The sequence below is a fragment of the Euprymna scolopes genome, chromosome 7, assembly GCF_053919585.1.
Source record: "Euprymna scolopes isolate OS-2025 chromosome 7, ASM5391958v1, whole genome shotgun sequence".
Classification (NCBI taxonomy): domain Eukaryota; kingdom Metazoa; phylum Mollusca; class Cephalopoda; order Sepiida; family Sepiolidae; genus Euprymna; species Euprymna scolopes.
Genome location: NC_136488.1, coordinates 154,077,448 through 154,101,887, shown reverse-complemented (window position 1 = coordinate 154,101,887; position 24,440 = coordinate 154,077,448). Strand labels below are relative to the sequence as shown.

The following is a 24,440-nucleotide window of genomic DNA, read 5'->3' as shown; positions in this document are numbered from 1 at the left end:
AAGATCTATGCTTTCACAAAATTAGGAAAGAAAAATCTATCTGAAAGATAATTGTTCTGCTATTTAAAAGTTTCAAGTATAACAGCGAATGGCATTTAATGCTAGACATCCTTAAGGCCTTGAACTCTGAAGGCTTGTGTGTGCGTGCATTATACTTTCTCTCCAATGATCGTTAGCAATATTAATAGAAATGAATTGCCTTTCCACTAGATGCGTGCACTATTGTATTAAATTTAAATACATCTAGATAAAATGTAGAGATGTTTGGCAACTGAATTACTTTCAAATTTTGAAGTGTCAAACATTCGTTTTTTTTTTGTTTGTTTTTTCTTCCAATTAACAAACAATTAAAATAACTGACTTGAAATGAAAATGCATATTAGTGGCTGTAATTTCATGATTGAATATATATTTTTTTAATTGTTTTATTTTTTTTTAAGTTTGTTTTAGTATGTAATGCAATTGTATTTTTGATTTCAATAAATAGAATTTCAGACCTAACTCTTTACTGAGATATTCCATTTCAAAGACTTTGCAACATTTTTCAATTAACTTTGCTCAGGATTGAACTCAAACCTTTAAAATAACCAGCACAATATCATAGTCATATTTTACTTGATTGATATTTATTACAAATATATTTCAGAGGTATACTCCATCTTCAGTGTGTTGTTTTGTTTCTTTTTTTCTTCTTCCTTACCATATTGTAAAGTTGGAGAAAGAAGTCAGTAAAGAGCCGCGTGTTGTATCTAGCGGTTGTATTTTGAAATGTTTGAACTGTGTGTAGGCAATGCGAGAATAACGTCAAGAATGAGAGTTCATATAGAAACGTTTTAATTTGAATAAAATAAAATAGCAAAAAAAAAAAAGAAACAAAACAACACACTGAAGATGGAGTATATCTCTGAAATATATTTGTAATAAATTTCAAACAAGTAAAATATTTGTTTATTTTCCTAATATTACGTTGTGATTTGGCTTTCAAGCGCACTTGATGCGTATTTTATTTTATTCAAATTAAAACGCTTCTTATGAACTCTCATTCTTGATAATAAACTTATTTTTTTACGTTTCTATAAATAGTTTTTTGTTTGTTTTAACACTTGTGTTATCATGAAACATAAAAAAAAGAATGAGAAATTTTATCATTTACATGGGTTATCATGGAATTATGTGATAAAGTTTGGGAAAGACATTCTAAGAATTGTAAAAATATATTACAGAAAACTTTAATAGAAATGTAAAAAAAAAAAATTTTTTTACAAAATTATTTCCATATGAATAAATTTTAAATATTAAAAAAATATTTATAGAAATGTAAATAATTTTTCTTTCACTATTGTTTTGTGATAAAACAAGAAGCGGTTCTATATCGTTTAATAATTAATTTCCGCACCTTAACTTTGGGAACTGATTTTTTGTATTCAACCAGACATTAATAACAGAAGAAAGACCTGGTGTTGCCCAGGATTAGATGTTCCTCTGCCTCCAGCCTATACTATCGTATTAACTTTTCACCATTTTATTTTTTTTTACATTTTATAATTTTTTTCCTTTATTAAACCATGGCCACAAAAACGTTAGCAATATACTCATACTACTTAACTAATTAGGGAATGCATAAAACTTAAGAACATCACGAGAGTTAGCCAACACAGAACTCCAAAAATGTGAAAGCGATACATGTTCATTCACACAATTCTGAGGCAGCACGTTCAGAACTGCAGAACATTATGCAAAAGGAGATTGCCGATCCATCTCTGAGCAAATACTTGTGTGATTATGCAGAGGGTTTAATTAATGTGAACGTATATAATATTCAATTTTAGAGGATGGAGAAGAATATTTTTAGAAGGTTATAGTTAGATATTTAAAAAATTTAAGGAGTCAGAATTTGAGCCGAATCCTAGGGCTACAGACTCCACAGCACTAATTGTAAACGTGTTATGATGATGATTCTATGTTTTCTAATTTAAATGCCGTGGGTTGAACAACGTTTATTTTAATACATGTTTATTTGTTAGAATACACGAAAGCTTTCTTGCTTGCATACATAAATAATATATACACAAGCTCTTTCATTATATAAGAAAATCATTTTTATCCTATGTGTGCATCCAATTAAGATAATTTTTATTTAAGAATTAAACAAACATTTTTTATAACACTTTCTTTGAATATGCAAAAGCTTTCTTGCTTGCATATATAAACAATATATCATTACCTAAGTAAATAACTTCATATACATCTTCTATACTCCTATAAATTTGGTTTTTTTTGTGTATTGATATTTATATTAAAAACACTTTCTATTTATTTAAAAAGAAAATACAACTTTGTTATATATGGGTTGTGGAATTGCATTCATCTGCAAAAGATCTAGCTAATTTGCACATTCTTTTAAACATTCATTATTAGTTTTTTCGTTTTTTTTTTTTTGTGGGATGATCATCTTTAGTTAACTATTACGTGTAATTATATTCATGCAGATATTCTACATGATTTATACTTGTGTAATATTTGCATAAAAAAGTTATAGTAAACACAAACCTCTTCTATATATTTATGTATGCGTATATATATTTGTTTAAAAAATTTTGTCTACCAAACTCCTGTCAGTTTTTGGTCTACAGACATGAAATTTAATATATAGAGTATTCAAACTCATGCGAAACTTCATATTTGGGTTTTAGCCAGGAAAAATCGGTGCAAAAGTGTAAAAAAATTTTTTAAAAAATGAAATTTTCCAAGTGAAGGTCGAACAACAACATTACAAATATGCATGCATAACGTAATAGCTATTGGTTCATGTTTTAATTTTTGGCCTTGCAGAAAACATGTCTTCATAGTTCAGACATTAACATCAAAGGAAAAAGTAAATTGTAAGCTAAACGTTTTGGTTTCGATTCTTGGTGGTGGTGCAGGAGTCATTTTTTTAAACTTTAAATTATTACTATGTATTGCGTCCAATATAATATAATAATAAATACGAAATGTGTATTAACTACAATATCATATTAAGCATATTTTATGACCGGGCAATGCCAGGAAGTCTGCTAGAAGATATATATATATATATGTCTTTGAAGTTTTTAACCTTTAAAACTATACCAAAAAAATATTTTTTATCATTCGTTAGAAAACCATCTAGTCAGTAAGTCATTTAATCACCTGCAATCACTGCATCAACTCGCTCTCGAATTTACTATAATACCAATATTTTATTTTTCAAGGGATCATCAGTTGTTTACCATGAAACACTGTTTCGGGGATTTAAAAACAAAACAGTATATTACATCATGGCTCCCCAGCAGTGTTGATCAAACACCACCATCCTTAATCTTAGGAAGAAGACCTGTTACAAACATTTGATCCAATTTCCTATTCTTAATTGCAATTACTAACCTTTTCATACTATAAAAATGAATTTCTTACCTGTGCGATTCATCAATTTCCACATTTAAAATGGATACATTTTTTAATTTTTTAATTTATCAGTCTTGTATTTATAAGATTAGGATTAATCCATTTAACTACTTATCACCCCCACTATGATTAGTATTTAGTATATTTACATTCTTATTTAAAATTAGATATATAAAGGTTAAAAATATTTTTACATATATACATTTTTTTTATTTATGTATTTATTTATTTTTTTTTTTTAATATAAATTTATTATATGTAATTATAAATACATTTTATACATTGCTAATATAGTTTTGGATTTCCTTTATTAATATAGTCTGGTTTATCTTAAACGATTCAAAAGCATCAGGATAACGAACAAATGCTTTATTTAACTGTTTAAATATTTTATTTTTATCCCCACCTTGTTTTATCATCCTTATTACTAAACTAGAAACTGGCGGTATAAAGTCTGTTAGTTTTAAAGTAACGCGAGCTATTCTCAAAAACTCTGACATAATGGTTCCATAAAACATAAAAACAGGGCAGGTGCTATCTTTATGGGGCATACATACTATTTTAAAGGAGAAAGCGTTTCCTTTATCAAATATTTTATAAAGAAAAATCCCATCCTCAATTTTTATATCTAAATCCAGAAATGTAGCCTGTTGTCCTCTATGTTCACAATTCAATTTTAATTTGTTTGGATATATATATATATATATATATATATATATATATATATATATATATATATATATATATATACATACAGTATATTTCGACGTATAAGGTGACTGTCAGATAAGACGAGGTACAAAATTGGAGCAAATTTTAATAAATTTATCATATATCAGTCATATGACTGATAAATCACAAAACCATGGTTGTTTAGCCTAGACTAGGGATTACAACACTCGATATCTTATGAAATATTAGTTTATAAAGATAATTTTTTTAACTTTAAGGGTTGTCTTATACGCAGAAATGAAAGAGCACAATTAAAGACTGCAAATTATAATTTACAAGAATTTTTTGTTTGACAAGATACTCAAAAAGAAATATTAAGATTTCTTTAATTCACAGAGTTTCAAATAATGCGTTCATCAGAGGAAAGATATTAGCATATAATTATTATAGTGAAGTTATGAATTTTCTGTTACTGGCATAAATTGAAACTGCATTATAATAATAATAATAATTTAGAATCTATAATTGTTTTCTTTTATGACGATTTCTATTTCCTATTTTGGTTGTATTGAGCTTTTTCATTAATTACTATATAAACATTAATATTTATATTCTCCTCAAGTTTACAGGAGCTTTTTATTTATAAACTTAATTTTTACTTCTTTATTTTATATATATATATATATATATATATATATATATATATATATATATATGCATACAGACAGACACACGCATATTCAACCAAGATGATTTTTCAAAGAATAAAGATTTTTACAATACTTATATTCCAGTGTCATATATAACTGCCTTCTTAAAAAAAAAAAAAAAATTCTCAAAAAAATTCAAAACAGAAGATAAGGTTTTTTTTTTTTTTTAAATAAAATGAGCAACATTTAAAAAAAAAGAAAAAGAAAAAAAAGAAAAAAATTCTTTTTATTTGAAACAATTGTGTTATGTGCACCTCGTAAATCCCAGTTGAAGAGAGAGCTTAAGTTACTTTACAAACAGCATCGCAATTATGTATTAATGTGTGTATTTGAATGCAGTTTACAATGCAACAAAGCAAACCAGGATGAATGATACAAAAAAAATTCACATTTTTCTACCAATTCAGTTGTTGACAAACAAGGATGAGTGACCGAGTTTATTCACCTGTTTCCGACTGCATCCAGGTAAAAAAGAGGAAAATCCAACGTCCTTAAATAGGATGATTCACACTTGTCGATCCCTCTTCCCTATGATATATGGGGTGCCTCAGGTGACTGTCAACAAACTAATCCCTTCTTCTGAAAGAGGAGGTAATGCCTGGGAAGTTGGCTTTTTCCATGATACTAAATAGAACTATACTCCAATCTGATATTATCGCTGATGCTTGAAAATCAGGCCAGTATTGTGACTGAGTTTATATCAAGGGATAGAAATTATTTGACCTCGTTTTTATTTCTTTTCTTTTTTTTTTTTCCTTATACACTAACCTGTGCCCTTGTCATTTTGTGCACCTATCAATCCTCACTTCCCTCATCCCAGTTTTACTGACTAACCCCCTCCATACCACCGTTTTTCAACCTCTTATTTTCTTTTCATTAAACTGTTTAAGGGTTTCCCCCTCCCTCTCTCTTTTCATTCTTCTTTGCTTAACACCTTTTTTCTTTTTTTTTCTTTTTTAAGTATCAACATTCTCCCCTTCTCAAAAGACCACAGCTCTTACATTTTACCACACATAGTTTTGACAGAGATAAAGGAGTGAAGATGATGCTAGTACACGTGCGCGCGCACACACTCACGCACGCACACAATGAAAGATGCTTTCGTTCTTGAAAGGTAACTCAATGAGAGAAATGTGAAAATTGATTTTAAAATTTTTTTATAAAATTATATTTAACTAGCAGGTGGGGGGGGGGCGGTCGTAAAATACGCTTAAAGATGATATTTTTATTTATCCAGATTTTATTTATATTATTATTATAGAGTTGTGATTTCGAAAGTAAAAAAACAAGTATTTGGGTGCCCATCAGCTAGAATTGAAACCGAAATCAAAACTGTAGCATTCAAAGCTAGTGACGTTACCACTGTACCAACGTGACATGCATATGAACTGATTAAAAATTAAAAATAAACTAAGATGAATGTACAAAATGTATAACGATTTTTTCAATTTTAACCCATTTTTAACTCCTTAAAAATTATTTTACCCAGCTAAAGACCCATAAAAAATGGTCCGCAAAAACATCCAATCCTATGAGGTCCCTAGTGCCACTCTGCAACTTTTAGTTTCGGAGGAGATATAGTTTGAAAATATGGAGACAGACAGACATATAGCCTTTTATATATTAGATTATTAAATTGATTTTTTTTTGGGGGGGGGGGAATTATTTATTTTTTTACTAGCGGGGGTACCCGGCGTGCCCGGATGTTACGAGGTGTGGGTGCTCTTAAATCAAAAAGAAACCCGGGGGGGGGGGGGTAAAAAAAAAGTTTTGGTAAGTTGGTAGGATCGAACCTGAAGCCCTGAGTTGGAAAATAAAATGTGAAAAAAAACAAAAAAAACATGACACGTTAACCGTTCAGCCAGAATGAGTTACTAAAAGATGTTTGAATTTATTTAAGTAAGAAGAGAATTGACAGGTGCCTGCACGGAAGTCATAGAGTTAACATTTTGTGTGAGCGTTACGACGACATAAGCAATAGCTATTCAGCAGTTAACATTTTCTGCGGGACAGTTTTTAATAAGGTCAATAACCCAACTTGTTTGTTTTTACCTAACTTTGGGGAAAACCAGCTCCCCCGTTTATTAGGAGAGTGACTTGTCTCGAAATGAAAGTAACCGTCTGATATGATGACGGTAAGCCGACATTGATCAAACGTTATATCGCTTTCTAGAGACCACTTGCTGTGGGCCAGAGATTTGAATTAAGTTTCGCTTTTTTGATACCGAAAAACGAAAGCAACATGCAGCGATCCCAAAATGTTGAATATTTAATGTTTCAAAGTCGGTCAAATTAAATAGACGGGCGACCCCCGTTCGTAACTCGTAGATATTATGATTTCGACGTGATATGCAAAGTTTTAAAAATGAGCGACGGCCTCGAGAAGCCGCGAAAAAAAATCCTTTTGTGGACATACAGAAAAAGCGAACATACATACATACATACATACATACATTTTCGCTTTTATATATAGAGATTATATTCTTTTTTTTAATTGTTATGTTTTTTGAATGTCCAATTAATAATACTATCATCACTATGCGAAAACAAAAATGATAATGAAGCTTAACTAAAACTTCAATCTAAAAATTCAGTATAAAACAAAAAAAACAGGTTTCTTTAAAAATATTCTCAAAACTAAATAAAATCTGTAAGAAATAATTATTTTACAAATGGATATTCAATACTCCAATGATTATTTGGACACATATCTCTATCGTTATGATATTTGGTTTAACATCCGTTTTATACACTGGCATGAATTGAATGCCTTTAAACTCAAATATAAACATTTAATCCCAGAATTTTAGACAACTACACTGCCCAGTCATAAAATGTGCTTAAATATAATATTTTAATTTATGCAGATTTCGTATTTATTATTGTAGAGCAAATTATCTATTGATTATTATATATAGTAGTGATTTCAAAAGTTTTTTAAAAAAATTACTTTGCTCGAATCAAAACCAATACATATAGCTCTCCAGCACTATTCGCTAGCATCTGATTATAATAATAAATACAAAATCTGCATAAATTAAAATATCATATTTAAGTGTATTTTGTGATTGTGAAACGCTGGAGGAGGGGAGGGGGTCTGCTAGTAATAATACAAAATTAAAAAACTCTGGAGTGGCATCCACATGTTTAGCTTAAGACTAAAGAAGAAAAACACCATCTGGACCACAACTGGAAGAAAAAGACTACCGAAAAACTGAGGAAAGTTATTGTCACTCATATTCCAGAGAATACAACTCAGTAATGATAAAATGAAAATCCTATCATAAAATCAACAAGAGCTAATTGGTAATGGCTACTACCCAAACAGCAAGCGAGTTACAATAATAATGCAATGGAATGGAAATTACTGATGATTGAGATCATTCCGAATGCAAGAGAAGGTGCTGGTTGTTATCACTAGCAAAATGAATAAAATAAAATTCAGCATTAAAAATATTTGTAAATATATTTTGATATAACTTGTTCTTTCTTAAAAATATATCTTTATACAATCTTTTTTTCTATTAAAAATATCTTAAAATTTTTAAAAACGATGTCTCATTAGATAAAATTATTGATAGCCATTGTAATTAACCATACTAATGTATTAACCGTTGTAATTAACCATACTAATGTATTAATCATTGTAATTAACCATACTAATGTATTAATCATTGTAATTAACCATACTAATATATTAACCGTTGTAATTAACTATACTAATGTATTAACCGTTGTAATTAACCATACTAATGTATTAATCGTTGTAATTAACCATACTAATATATTAACTGTTGTAATTAACTATACTAATGTATTAACCGTTGTAATTGACTATACTAATGTATTAACCGTTGTAATTAACTATACTAATGTATTAACCGTTGTAATTAACTATACTAATGTATTAACCGTTGTAATTAACTATACTAATGTATTAACCGTTGTAATTAACTATACTAATGTATTAACCGTTGTAATTAACCATACTAATGTATTAACCATTGTAATTAACCATACTAATGTATTAACCATTGTAATTAACCATACTAATGTATTAACTGTTGTAAATAACTATACTAACATATTAACTGTTGTAATTAACTATACCATTGTAATTAACCATACCAACATAGTAACAATTGTAATTAAGCATACCAATGTATTAACCATTATAATTAAGCATACCAAATCTAGAAATAAAACAGATTTAAAGCTCCTAAAATTCGTAGTAGAATTGTCCACAAGTGGCACAGTGGTTAGAGTACTTGGAAAAATTCAGTTATTAATCGGGAATCGGAAAAATCAGAACTTTTGGGGGTATTGGAATTGATAAAAGTTGTGCCTATTTTCCGATGCCAAAAACGAATCTTTTGTCTTTTTTTTTTTTTTTTTTTGATTTTGTTTAAAACAAAATCTTCTGCTATTGGAAGTAATGTTAAAATGGTAAATATTTACTGAATTTAAACATGCAGTAAAACTAAAATCATCCCTGACAAGTGTGTTCTTACATTTGAGAACATATCTTCACATTTAACGTTTTTTTTTTATTTTGTTTTTTTTTTACTGTAATCAAGAAAAAATAATTTCATAGCGAAATATTTAGAGATTTATGAAGAATCAGAAGTGGTAATTGTATCGGAATCAGGAATTTAGCATGATATTGGTAAAAATATTGGAATCGTCCCATCACTAGTTAAAGGTAGCCCAAAATATGTTGAGTGAAAGAATGTAAAATTAGGCTGTGAAAGTAGGCATTTTGCACTTGTTTGGCATTATTAACATACTTGCTGGATGAAAAAAAAAAAAAAAAAAAAAAAAAACTTGGATCATCAGCATGTGACACACAAAATACAATGAAACAACAGACTGGGCTACTTTTAGGTAAAGTACACCTTGTATACAAAGAAAAGCTCAGCACTATAATTTTTAATTGTAATACAAATACTATTGATAACACTTGTAGCTATAAGTTTCAGTAAATACTAGTGTCGCAACAATTAATCAAAATCGGAAAAATCGGAATTTTTGGAAGTATCGGAATCAAAAAAAATTTGTGCTTATTTCCCTGATGCCATAAACGATTCTGTTAATTGTTTAAAGTAAAATTTCCTATAGCAATGATAAAATAATGAATATTAATTGATTTTAAACTATCAGTAAAACTAAAATCTACAGATAACTCCACCACACAAATGTATTTTTACGTTTGAGAAAATATCTACACATTTAACACATGTTTTTACAGAAATCGGGGAAAAAATAACTTTATAGTTAAATATTTAGAGTTTTGTAAAGAATTGGAATTGTATCAGAATTAGGAAAAATATTGGAATTGTCCCATCACTAGTAAATACTAAAATGCTACCTGGCGTTGCACAGTTGTAAAATTTGCTTTAATATGATAATTTATGCAGATTTCATATTCATTATTTATAGAGCTAATTCTCTATTGATTATTATATTGTACACAATACATAGTATTCATTAAAAAAAATGTAATAAAATAAAAAAAATATAGGTTATAGTCAGCTAATGCATATCCTAATTTCCAATATGGCTGCTACCAGAAGCGGTGATAATACAAATCAGTTCCTTCACTTTTATTGTTCTTCAGTATTTCTATTGTAAAGTGATTTATTGAAATAAAATATAAAAATGGATATTATTGAAATAAAATGTAGGAAAAAGCATTATTGAAAATTATCCAATAAAATTTTTTTTAATTATATGGATGAAAATAACACAATTAGTCTTTATTTGCACTTTTAATAACAAAATTTTTTTTAATTAATTTTTATTATATTTGAAATTTTATAAAAAAAATATATGTTTATGAAATTATAAATTTTTTTTTAATTTTAAAAACAGTGCAAAAGTGTTTTCAATGATTCTTAAAAAAAAAAAAAAAAAAATCTAATTCCCATGATTCTTCATTAAAATAAGACAAAAAAATTTTTTCAATGATTATTAAATAAAAAAGAAAGATTGGAAAAACATAAAAAGTACATGCACAAGGGATATATAAGCAAGAGAGAAAAAAAAGCAAAGAAACTAATTTGCCCTGTCACTGTTTCCTGTAGTGCTACGACAGAAATTAGGAATTATGTTAAGTGACTATAACCAAAATACGACTTGGGTACTATCAGCTAGAATCAAAACCAAAACATTTAAAGTTCCAACGTTATTCATTATCATCTTAGCTAAGTCCATATGCATATAAACATTTAATAACGTTGTTAAAGGTAAAAATATATATTTTCACATGGATAGAAGTAACAGGTTTAGTTGACTTATGCCTGCCAAGTTTCAAGTTTGGTTTTAACCCTTTTAACAGCTCTTTTTACCTGCTAAAAACCAAATCAAATTTGTTCTACATTTCTGAATCCCCAAAATATCAAGTTTCAAGTCTGTAGACCAAAAATTGACAAAATACTTTTGATTATTTCCTAAGCCCAAGGAAAACCTTATTGGCTGTCGTTATAAGACAACTGAGGAGATGAAAGAAGCTGTAATGAGGGTCATTGACATGCTCACACAAGAGGACTTTCATGAGTTACTGGAATGGTACAACAAGAGTATTACAGCTGGAAGAGATTACTTCGAAGGAGACTAGAGTTTCGTGTATGTATTATCAAAAGTGCCCATACGAAAAAAGAAAAAAGTATGGAAACTTATTTAAGACCTTGTATCTTGTCTTTGGTTACATTTATTCGTTGTATAGTTATGTTTTCCACTTTATGTTGGCTATCGTAAAAAACACTCGTTCTTAAAATGAACTATAAAAACATGTAATATTTACCCTTTAGAGGGGGGATTCGACCATGACCAATCGTAAAGTATGCTTAAATATATTTTAATTCATGTAGATTTTGTATTTATTATTAGAGAGCCAATTCTCTATTGAATATTATCTTACACCTAATATATAGTACTGATTTCAAAATGACTCTGGTGCCATCAGCTAGAACTGAAACCAAAACATTTACCACTCCAGCCGCATTCCTTACCGTTTGAGCTAACTTGACACAGATAAAAGTTTTAAAATTTAACCAATTTTAGCTATGATTAGTTTTAAGCACAAAAGTAATAGAAATATGTTGGCAAGTTGAAATGGATAGCTTGCATTTCAACTTGCCAACATATTTCTGTATGCATTATTTTATCCATCCAAATGAAGATTTTACTCGTTATAAACCATCCTTACTATTTCCTGTTAATTTCAGTGTCATGTGACCAGCAGTTTAAAAGTTTATCGGGTAAATATATATTTTTTTTTTTTTTTTTTTACAAGGGTGTCACCACTTATCAAGGCCCAGAGGCCACTCGAGGATAAGGGTTAATAGGTATACATTAGTCATTGTGATTTTAGCATAGTAAACAGTGGGAATTTGTAAACTTGGATTACTTAGGGGAACGATTCAATTAGAACTTGTTCACATTGGACTTTTTTTCTTTTTTTTTTTTTTCATAGGTATCAACTCATTATCAAGGCCAAGAGGCCACTCAAGGATACACACACACACACACACACACACACACACACACACAGATACACATGCATACACATACATCTACTGTTTTAATATAGAAGAAAAAGCTTGTCAACAATGATGGCATGACCTTTATAATTAAAGTCATTTGAGAGTAAAAAATAGTCATTTTGTTTACAAATTGTTATATACTTATATTCTGTGATAGCTGTTGCTAAATGAACAGAGAGATATTCAGAGCAAAATAAACATTTTTTCCCCCCTTACAAATAATACATACAAGAGGCATTTCAAAAGTAATGCCTCCTATTTTTTTTTATTTTTTATTTTGCCCGAATAGATCAGAGGGGATTGCAAAGTGCATTGTTATGATGACTGAACTTATGCATTCATAACCTGAAAGTTTCATCTCTTTGTTGTAGATATTGATGGTGATTGCCTCTAAGAAAGCAATCCTTGTCATGGACGCATGTCAGAAGCAGAAATGTGTCATTGAATTTCTCTATACAGAAAAAAATTAAACCGATCAACATTCACTGACGCCTGTTGAATGTCTACAAAGTCAATGCAGTTGATGTCAGCATAATTGGGAGATGGGTTCGTTGATTTCATAGTGGTGACAGAAATGTGAGTGACTAACGGGTTTCGAATACTCATGCACAGTCACCACCCTACTGCTGGCAAAAATACATTGAGAATACTGGTGACTATGTAGAAAAAGAAATTATGAAGCACAAAAGGTTGTTTGTTTTAATGGTACTACTCCCATTTAAAGTTTTTTTTTTTTGCATCTTTTCATAAAACAAAAATAAAATCAAACAAAGAATATCTAAATCAAGAATGCATTTAAATAATTTTATTTTAAAAATTTTTAATTATTTTTTTAAAAATAATTTTAATTTGCTTTATTTTGTTAAAACTATTTTTATGAGAAACATTCTTTTAAAACATCACTGGGCGAACAAATTTATATTGCTTGACCTCATATTACAAATCTTATTTTTTACTTCTTTTTCAATGCAAAAATTGTAAACATGACTTGAAATTTGCATTATTTTTTTCTTAAGACACCTTCCAACCAGCAATGCCAAGTGAATACTGCTGGTATAAATATATTACCCCCCCCCATCCCTAAAAAAAAGAAAAAGAAAAAAAGGTAATCCCTGGGAGGATGGTATCATGAACTTATAACAAATACTATATTACTCCCCTTCCCCCTCCAAAAATACCAAAGAAGTAATTCCTGGGAGGATGGTTTCATAAAACATTTAATCACTCCTCAGATACTCATAAAATTTGATTTTCTTATTTGAAAAAAAAAAAAATACTTGATCATTTTACATAATTTTTGGAATATGATAGTTTCGCTTTGTCATGGGTATGTATATGATACAGATTTTTCTTTATTTTTGTTTTTGAATATAAGGGTAATTTTGGAAAAGAAACAAATTTTATTTTCTTAATAAATTATTCTCCAGGTAAAAGGGAGTATAAGACAAGTTTTCACCTGGTGTTAATTGAGTAAAAATAAAATAAAAAATGGAAGCTGCTCTTGTTTAAACAAAAAAATTTGTATCGGTGTTGATATTTTTACATACAGAATATTTTTATATTGCTTAAACATTGTTTTTATTTTTCATATTATTTTAACAATATTTCATTTAGAAGTTGTCATTCAAAACCTTTTTGATATGAAATATATACACCACGTTATAAAATAGCCAGGCATTTCTGTACATCACATCTTGTATGATAAAAAAAATGTGATCAAATGAGAGTAAGAAAAAAAAAGACAAATCACAACTACATAAGAAATATCAGTCCATTAATAAACAATATATCATTGGGTCTTTTCTTACCGGGTTTGTGAAAGAAAAATCTTGATTGGAAAGACTGTTTTCCTCTTTGAAAATAGATGTGGTTATTCTAGGTCTGCCCAAAACTGCTTCTTTGGACAAACCAGAATGGAAATTTATAAATGCTGATTATCAGATTCACACACCATGTGACCTGCAAGATAACCAAAGATAAAACAAATAAATGAAAGCCAGAAAAGTGAGTCTTATAAATAATAATTTTTATATATATATATATATATATATATATATATCTTATGATAATCTCGTCACACCTGGAGTAGTTTGCTCTTCATTGAGAATAAAATTTAATTAATTATTTTATTTTTCAAAAAGTTTTTTTTTATGCTGCAGTTTAAACTTAGATTGCTTATGCTTGGATTCCAGATTCTTCTTTTTGCTTCATGAATTACTGTTTCAGGAATTAGTTTATTGACTGGCTGATTTGTTCATTGATTTTTTTTTTTATTTTGTTGAAAGTGCTTTTTATTTTTCACAAAAAAATTTTCTTATATATTTTCAAATTTATGCTAACCATCAATGCATATTTTTTTTACTAATATTTATCATTTGACGTGAACATCCATGGATTAAGAATTTATTATTATTATTATTATTATTATTATTATTCCGTGTCCAAATTTGATGGAACAATAGATACTGTAATTTTTTTCAATTTTATTTTCATTTATTTTTCCTATATATTAATTTGAGAGAAGCCCTCCCACTGTCTAATAGAAACATTAATCCATGGGAACCAACAATAAAATACTAATTGGTTAGTTAGACTAAACATCACATGTATATACAAAAACATCCAGTAACACAAATTCCATGCATTTTAGCCTGACGATTACTTGTGAGGATGAAACGCGGAAAGCTCTTGTGTAGCTTAATTGCCATAAATATATTTTTATAACTTACAACCTAGCTCTACTCACATATTTAGCACTTTTAAAGTAAATATTGAAAATCGATACATGAAATATTGTATCTCCTTATAAAATTTTACGTTGATATATGAAATAATAATTCACTACAATATATATTAAAACACTAGCATGACTTGTGATCCAGCACTGCCTAGAAAAATTAAGGAAACCAAGAATCTCAACCCTCTAGGAATAAATTGACCAGAAAGAATCAGAAAAAAACTCTTTTCACACAAAGTGCTATGCATTTATCTATGATGTAACAATTATTCATAAATATAGTCCTCAACTAGATGTTATATATTGAAATAAAAATAAGCTTCAAATAAAAAAACAATAAATCTAAAGTTAATTACTAAGATCTCCTTTTACAAAGTAATATGTAAAATACTTGTTTTACAAGTATTTTTTTATTACATTTTCACCACAAACAAGGCACAGTGCCACTTTGATGTAGGGCTACTATCAGGGATATAAGTTACAGGGATACTATGTAGGGAGTTGAGCAGCAAGATATCTGTTCACATTACACTCGAACTTCACCATGTCAGTACAGTTGGGGAAACAGGAACCCGGTAGGGAATTCAAAAGTCTAGCAGTTCTGAGGAAGAAACTATTAGAGTAGAAGGCTTTCTTACATCTAGGGATCTCTATTGTGTAGGGGTGGGATTTTGCTGCTTGTCGAGTTTGTCGAGGGTATTTACATCAAGAAGGTACAAGGGCTTGTAGTTTGTCAGAACATCCACCATTAAAATACTTGTAAAACAGGCAGAGGGATGCAACATTTCGTCGATGAGACAGAGGCTGAAGCTAGGATGACAGTTAAGGACCTATCAGGTTGGTGACTCTTTTTTGAATCCTGTCAGTGAGTGAAAGACTAGTAACAGATGCACAAGCCCAAATGTGACAACAATACTCCATACATGGGCGAATGGTGGCCTTGTAGAGGTACAGGACACTTTCAGGCATAAGTAACAACTTTCTAGCAAGGTAGAGAGAGCCCACTTTCTTCACAGCAGCCTTGGCAATGCTCTCGATGTATCTGTTCCAACTCATGTTGGCTGTGAACATTAAGCAGAGGAATTTGAACAAAGTACGTTCAGGTAATGTACCTTTAGCCATAGCTATTGGTGGTTGAAAAGGTTTCTTGTAATTATTAAAGGAAACAAGCTTAGTCTTGGCAGCATTAAATGTTACCATCCATTTTTGACCCCATGAAATCTAAAACATTTGATACACCGAAATATGTACTATCCAAAACAATAAACCATTTTCTACAAGATAATTCTATTGTTTTTGTTTACAGATTATTTAAATAAATAAAAGCCAAAGTTCATCCAAGTTTCAATCCTACCCAAAGCAAACCAGAGGATTAGTTGGCCAAAAACGTGGTGAGACAACACAGTGCTCTACATTGCGAGTGAAACAGTCGCATTTGCAAGTGATTTTTCAAAGTGGCGACTAGAAATAATGAAATGCTTATCTTTTGGCAATTGTATTTCTTTCACTGACAATCATCTAAAGCTCACTACTGAGTGAAAAATATCTTTTCAGCTTTTTTTCTAATAAAACGAACAAAGTTAAATTATTTAAACAATAAAAGGTTAATAAAACAATATACTCTTTTTAATGAAGGCTGTTTAAAAAATATCTGAAGAAATTATGTTTATATCTTCAAGTATCAACATAGAATTTGTTGTATATTTAGAATTACACTTATTAAAAAAAACAGAAAATTTTTTATGGTGTACATACTCGTCACAGAACGAAGATGTCATATTCTAAAAATCATATGGGTTTGGCTAGTAATTTTTCTATTTGGCTAGTAAACGAAAATATTTAGTATTTCTAATATTTCTTTTCAAGAACGTATGCATTTTTGTATCAGGTTTTTCAATTATGTTCTAAGATATCACGTGCATTTGATAGATTTAAATCAGAAAATTTGTATCTTAAAAACAATGTTGACAGAATAATAAGTAAAAAGGGAATAAAAAATAAAAACAAATAAAAGAAAACACTTAATTACCAATTTCAACAACTATAATAAGAAAATTGAAAATCTTACTATAAAATCAATATATATATATATATATATATATACACATCTGCCGAATACAGTGAATGTATGTAGATAGATATGCAAGCAAGAAAAAAAAAAAAAAAATGAAAATAGACATTAAAACTAAACATACACAAAGTAGATTTGAATTCCGATGTGGGTGTTTTTAACAGACTGAGAAAGATCTTGTTTTAATAAAAATACTAATAAACTGAAAACCTAATTTCATATTTAACAGTAGTATAAAAATAAAAAAAAAAAAAAAAACGCATCCATCCTTGTGGTTCAAGCATATAAGTTCATGCAGTGCCAACATACACATAAAAGCCACAGATGCTTCATTAAAAAACATTTTAAACAAGGTCGAAAATGTGCTGCTTTTAATAAAAATTGAAATTTCATCAATTTGTATAAAAAAGAAAATAGGACAGAGAGCCATTTGAAATATTAAAATTTTACTAATATCTTTAATGCTTTCAGTTTTTTTTTTTTTCAAATGTGAAGAAATTCATCAATTTAGAGCAGAGAAATACATTTTATTTAGAAAATAAAAAGTAATAATTTCTAGAAATTAGAAGAGATCCAATCCAAGATAAAAAGTCTTGGTTGATATCTTTTTATAACAATAATTTAAAAAAAGGGGAGGGGCCATAAGTGGGATTTTCTTTCGCTAACCTTACATGCACGCACAAATTGTGTATCACATATTGAGCACTGTTGAAGTAAATACTGAAAAATAGGCACATAATATTTCTCCTCATAACAATTTATGTGGATACATGGAATAATTTTATAGATAAAACACAACTTTTTATTATTTTTACAATAAAGCACTAGATTTTAATGTTATTTGTAAAATAAAGTGACAATTATAATTGTTATTCCATTTGATAATTTGTTAACATTAAATGTTGTATGCCATCCATTTATGACATACCTAGTACATAATCGACATTCGTCATCTCACACACACACTCACATTAGTGTTGGGATGATTAATCAAAATCGGAACTTTTTGGAGTATCAGCATTGAAAAAGTTTGTGCCTATTTTCCAATACGAAAAACAAATCATTGATTTTAAACTACTAGTAAAACTAAAATCTACAGATCACCATCACCACCCTCACAAGTGTTTGAAAAAATATCTGCACATGTTATATAAAATGGCTTAAAAGGTTAATGTTTATTATATAAAATGGCTTAAAAAGTTAATGTTAGTGTTTATTCATCTGTACGTTTAGAAACGATTCTAATAAAAGTCTTAAACAGCTGTGAATATTATTCTTATATTGATGACCAACATCCATGCCAGCAGTGATCATCAGTAGAGGCGATAAATATTATTTTATCTTGTTTTTGTTAAATATTAGTAAATGAGGAACCATTTGGAGTTAAAATCTAGTTAGTATTATGCCTATAATCTTAAGAATATACTTGAAATGTGTGCATATGCTGAAATATTCATTAGATAAAAAACAATGGTGTCTTCACATAAACAGATGTGATTATTTTAGCATATATACAAGCATGATTTTATTAAGACTGCAAGCATATTACTAAATAGATCTTAACTCAAAATGGGTTCCTGTTTATTAATATTTAACAAAAACAGAATAAAACAATATTTATTGCTTGTACACAAATTTTCATATTATATTCAAGCCATAAAACTGCGGTTTTACTCATAATGAAGATGACATCCACATCAACTAAAATGAAATGGACTTTTGTGTGACTGACAAGAAATTCATTTCATATTCAGTTTTAGAACTCTGTGTGTGTGTGTGTGCCCCTCTCTTATATTTTGTAAGCCTTTTTAATTGTTTACTCATTAAAATTTGTATTTTCTTATGCTAAATCCTTGGTTACAAAAATTGATGGTCCAACCCTCTGCAGAAGCAAGCTTTACAGTCCACATAGAGTACCACTTTTAAGCTCACACACACACACACACACACACACACAACCATTTTTTTAATAATTCATTATTCTTAGTTCTTAATTCAAAATGTATTGTAAATCCTGGAATCCATTCTCTAAACACTAATTATATACAACATCAGCTGTTAGAATTTCTAATCAACAAATATCACACCACTTTACATTCTTCTTACCTTCAAATAAATCATAGATAATTTGATCTTGCTTCTATGGAGATTGACTTGAAGTGAAGAGCGTACTACTAAGGGAGATAACCCTTAACTAAGAAAAATGTATTAATATACTTTTTTTAAAACCTATTTATATATATCTGGTATTTTTATATAAACAAAGACTATTGATCTAAAATATATTTTTTTCTGTATTAATTACTGAAGAACTGACATTTTCAGATTTTCAAGCAATTAAATTGTCAACAGTATTAGTCTGAATGTGCCTTAAGCAATGTTTCTGGAGAAAAATATTTTTTTTAGAAGAATTTTCTTCTATATTTTCTAAATTTAGTAATGTATTATGTAGTAATAAACAGATTGTAACTCAAAATGGTTCCCTATTTACTATCATTTAACAAAAACAAGATAAAACAATTTTTATCGCCTGCACATAATTTTTTATGGCATTATGCTCAGGCCTATTGTTTTACCTACAATGAAAGTGACATTGACATTAACTAAAATAAAATATATTTCTGTTTGGGTGGCAAATCATTTCATATTAAATTTTGGGACATCGTGTGTGTGTGTGGAGGGGGGAGGTAACTTATATTTCATAAGCCTTTAGGGTTTACTAGCAAAGATACCCGTACTTTGCATGGGACTGTGCTATATGCTTGTACAGCCAAGTCCCGACCTTAACCTTTGATCTTGACCTTAAAAAATGGTGTGCACCATCTCTAGGTCGGAGATCATCATGTCAAGTTTGGACATAATCGGTCCAGTGATGTGTGCTGTAACAAGAGAATATATACATAGGCTATGACCTTGACTCTCTTGATCTTTACCTTGGAAAATGGTATGCATCATCCCTAGGTGTTGGACTATCATCATGTCAGGTTTGCACATGATTGGTCCAGTGGTGTGTGCTGTAGGAGAGTATATATACATACACTATGATCTTGACCTTTGACCATAACCTTGAAAAATGGTATGCACCATCTCTAGGTAGGTTGGTTGATTGTTTTTGTTTTACGCATATCAACCCTTTTAAGGTTATTTAATGCCAAATCCAGTTATTTTGAAGAAAATCTTTTTAATAGAATATATTTTTTTTTCAAGTCAATTTCTATTTAACCCATAGTTGGGACCCTAACAGGTACTACCACTCTGGGTCAGAGTGAACCTGGGAGCAATGGCAATTAAAGAGTGGCTCCACACTCCCCAAAGTCTGCAAGCTGGGGCCTCACTATCGGATATAGTTTATAGTCACATCCAGGACCATCTCTAGGTAGGGGACCATCATCATGCCAGGTTTGGTCATGTTCGGTTCAATGATTTGGAGAGTTGTTGACACAGACACACAAACGCTACTACTTTATATATATAGATTCCAATAAATTGTTTACCTATTAGAAGTTGCATTTTCTTATTGTAAATCCTTAGTTATATGAGTTCATGGTCAAACCCTCTGCAGAAGCAAGCAGAGTAGAACTTGAAAGAAACTCATACACACAATCATTAGAATATTTTTTTATAATTCATTATTCTAAATTCTTAATTTGATTCTTTTCTAAATTCAGTTATGTATTCACGTAACTTAATGAAACAAATATTAATGTATTTAAATTTATAAACAAATGTCATTAAACTTATTTTACGCTTCTACAAATATTTTTTTAAGTGCAAATTAAGTAAATTAATCAAAAATAATAACTTTAGACATTTTTTAAATTATTTTAAACCATTAAAAATCATCTGCTTATATTTGGATCATAGCTTTATTCTTTCTTCTAAATAATTTGTGGTGCATAAATAAACATTAGGCAGTTCAAGAATTAAGATCATATCTTTTCAAAAATTTGGAAGGTTAATTTGAAAATATTTGAAAATCATTTTTTTTCTGAAACTTGAAACTTTAAATGTAATACACCTTTCTCAAAGAAGACTGTTGGTTATTTAGTTTTTCCTTTTTTTCCTCTCTTTATTTTATGGTGGTATTAACACTAAGGGGTTCAGATTCTCCTTTCTCTCTCTACAAGGTGTTAACACCTCAGGGGCAATATCACCAGAAAAATGAAGAGAAAAAAAAGAAAAAAAAAACTAAATAACCAAGAGTCTTCTTTGAAAAACTTGTATTAATACCGAAAGTTTCAGAAAAAATGTTTTTAAATGATTTTAATCATTTAATAAAATATTTCATAACATTTTTTTAGTTTTCAAATATTTTCAAATTAAAAAAAATAAATTTTGTTAATTAAATTTTTTATTATTTCTGAATTATTTTAATCAATAAGACTTGAATTAAATTCACAAATTTATCAAAACACAATTAAATTATTATTCAAATTATTATTATTATAATATTATTAATAAAAGTCTACATATTATTTATTTAAGTTCAGTATGTCTGCTGGATGCAGGACCAGTTTTAAGCCAATTAGACAAATTTGTTCAAATAGGGCCCAATACCTTGAGGAGGGGGGTATACATATGCTTCAGAGTGGTTGAAACAATTGTGAACTCATAAATGTCCAGTGTAGAATTTGGCTACTGGACATACCCATAACCTGTTGGGTCACAACATGTACCACTCCGCTAATTCATTAAAAAACATATTATCACATATATAATGTTTTATAAATTGTTTTTTCAAACATAGCTCAATCCCAAAACTAAAGTATATTTAGCATGCATTTTGTGTAATTAATGCATATAGGAAAACGCCAGGGGTGAAAGAAATGTTCATTGAATTCAATTTAGTATAATAATAGATGACATTACAAAAACATTGACTTTGAAATTATTTTGAAATATTTTTCAGATATAAAAAAGCCCGCTTTTAGGTTTAGACAAAACAGTAAGTCAGTAATTACATTGACTCATAATATAACATAAAAAAATTTCATGCACACTTTTAATTTTTAGTATATGCTTACAATTAATGGTTGAGCTCTTAAGTCCTTTGGCTGACGTAAGCGTAAAGCATCAATGTTAAGTTTTTTGTAGGATGGAATGTTCCTGCTAATGATTTTCTAATCAGGTTTTACATTTTCTATTTCTGACTCTAGCTGAAAGCAGATACAACTTATAGCCACATGATATGCATACACACACACACACACACACACACACACACACACACACACCGTAGGTTATGAAAATATACATGGAAATTAAGCTACACAGAATTTTCTGTTTCATCCTCATCGGACTAATGCATTAGCCTGAAGAGTCCTCACAAGGATGAAACACAGAAAAATCTGTGTAGGTTAATTGACATATATATTTTCATAACCTACTACCTAGCTCTACTCATGTATTGAGCATTTTTGAAGTAAATACTGAAAATCAATACATAAATACATCCTATAAAATTTTATGTGGATACATGAAATAATAATGAAACAAGAATTACAATTAAGTTTACAAAGATAATCCAAAATAATAAACTTATTTACATTTTTCAAATTTGGCCTCGGCAGAATCGTCTTGAAATCTCTCCATTTCTTCATTCTATGCACAATTTATCTTTCTTTTTATAATAATATTTTGAACTCTTTTTTCCTTGTGCCCATTTGTGATTTCATGGAATTCTGCCTTTTGGATGACCTCAAAATATCTTCCAGTAACGGGATTCCTTTGGATTTTTACTTCTCGATACCAGACTTTTACCAACTTTTACCGTCATTAGATCTTCTACTCTTCACTCGACCATCCATTCACGTGAAGTCATTTTTCTTTTCTTCCTCATTCCCTCTGCCTCACTATCTTTTAATTTTTACCAAGTAAGCTCTATGGCTCACTTGTAGTTTCATTAAATACTTTGCAAGCAAAATCCAATTCCGCATTTTGCTAATTCCTTCTCTCTGATGAGAAGGAAAGTATTTCTTTCGAAACTCTGCGGATTAAGGACAATCCACTTAATTTGGGTCTTCTTTTTGAAAATTTAATATGCTTTTAACTCTTGCTAAAGTGTTTTTTAACATGTTTTATTAATTCTTTGTTCTTAATTTCATGCATCCACCTAAAATTTGAATATGTTGAGTTTCTTATATCTTGAAAAGTCACCATTTAAAGAATTTTTAAATATTCTTTCATTTTGAGATTTTATATATATATATACACACACACACACACACACCTGCATCAAAAGATTGAGATCAATTTTTTAAAAAGTTGTGAAATAAAATTCAACAAATAAATTTTATAAGCAACAAAAATCTCAAATATTCCAATGATGTAATATAATGTATTGTTTAAGTTTTAAACTCAGTGTAGACAATTATTAGAATTGTTTAGTGATAAAAATACATATAATATTCCACAAAACAAATTTTTTTTTTGTGATAAAACTTGATAGTAAGAGGAAAACAGAGTTTGTTCTTTAAGGATATGACTGTCGTTCCAAAGGTAAACTCTTATATTTTTTTTTTTTTTTAACTCAAAAAGTTTAAGAGCTACAAAGACGGGAGTGATACCATTAAAACAAGGGACCTGTTGTGCTTCAGAATTTATATTTCTACATAGTCACTACTATTCTCAATGGACTATTGCCAGGAATTCAATAACACTGCTTCTAACGCACATCTACAACAGGGGTTGATTTCTTACAATATCACACCGTCAATATCTGCAAGAAAGAGATGAAACTTTCAGGATATGAATGCATATGTTCAGTCATTATTGCAATGAAATTAGCAATTCCTTGTTACCCGTTTGGGCAAAATAAAAAAATTGGAACAACCCTCGTATTATTAATACAAACTTTACTTCCAGTCAACAAAATTTTCATGTTATTTTCCTCATGAAATTAGTTTCCCCAAAATTGCTTTAGATCGTTTTAATTAGTTGCTTAGACTATAAAGTCTTGCTTTTAACCCAGTTAAAATATCAAATGGAAAAAAAGACTATTTTATTCATATTGCCGAAGATCCTGATACAAAAATAATCTCTAGTTAATAATTGTCCTTTTGAATTGATAACTAATCGAGAACGCACACATCATGATCATTAAGATTATAAGGTCACTAAGTTTGCAATATCAATAAAATAATTCAAATGAGAATCAGCTATATATATAAAAGCGAAAATGTGTGTGTATCTATGTTCGCTTTTTGTGTATGTCTGCAAAAGGCTTTTTACCGGGGGGGGGGGGGCTGCTCGGGGGGGGGTCGCTCATTCTTAAAACTTTT

The 24,440-nt window shown here is 29.1% G+C and overlaps 1 protein-coding gene across 6 annotated transcripts in view; it reads right to left on the bottom strand.

Annotated features, from left to right (window-relative positions):
- Positions 1-24,440, bottom strand: part of LOC145280074 (MYND-type zinc finger-containing chromatin reader ZMYND8-like) — a 240,607-nt gene that overhangs the window by 173,287 nt on the left and 42,880 nt on the right. For 4 of the 6 annotated variants that reach the window (XM_080131764.1, XM_080131766.1, XM_080131768.1 and 1 more), the window contains exon 3: positions 14,161-14,311. The gene's annotated coding sequence lies outside the window, so the exon portion shown is untranslated. Of the gene's footprint in view, positions 1-14,160; positions 14,312-19,266; positions 19,324-24,440 lie in introns of those variants that run through there. The other 2 variants (XM_080131769.1, XM_080131765.1) reach the window with 2 other exon arrangements.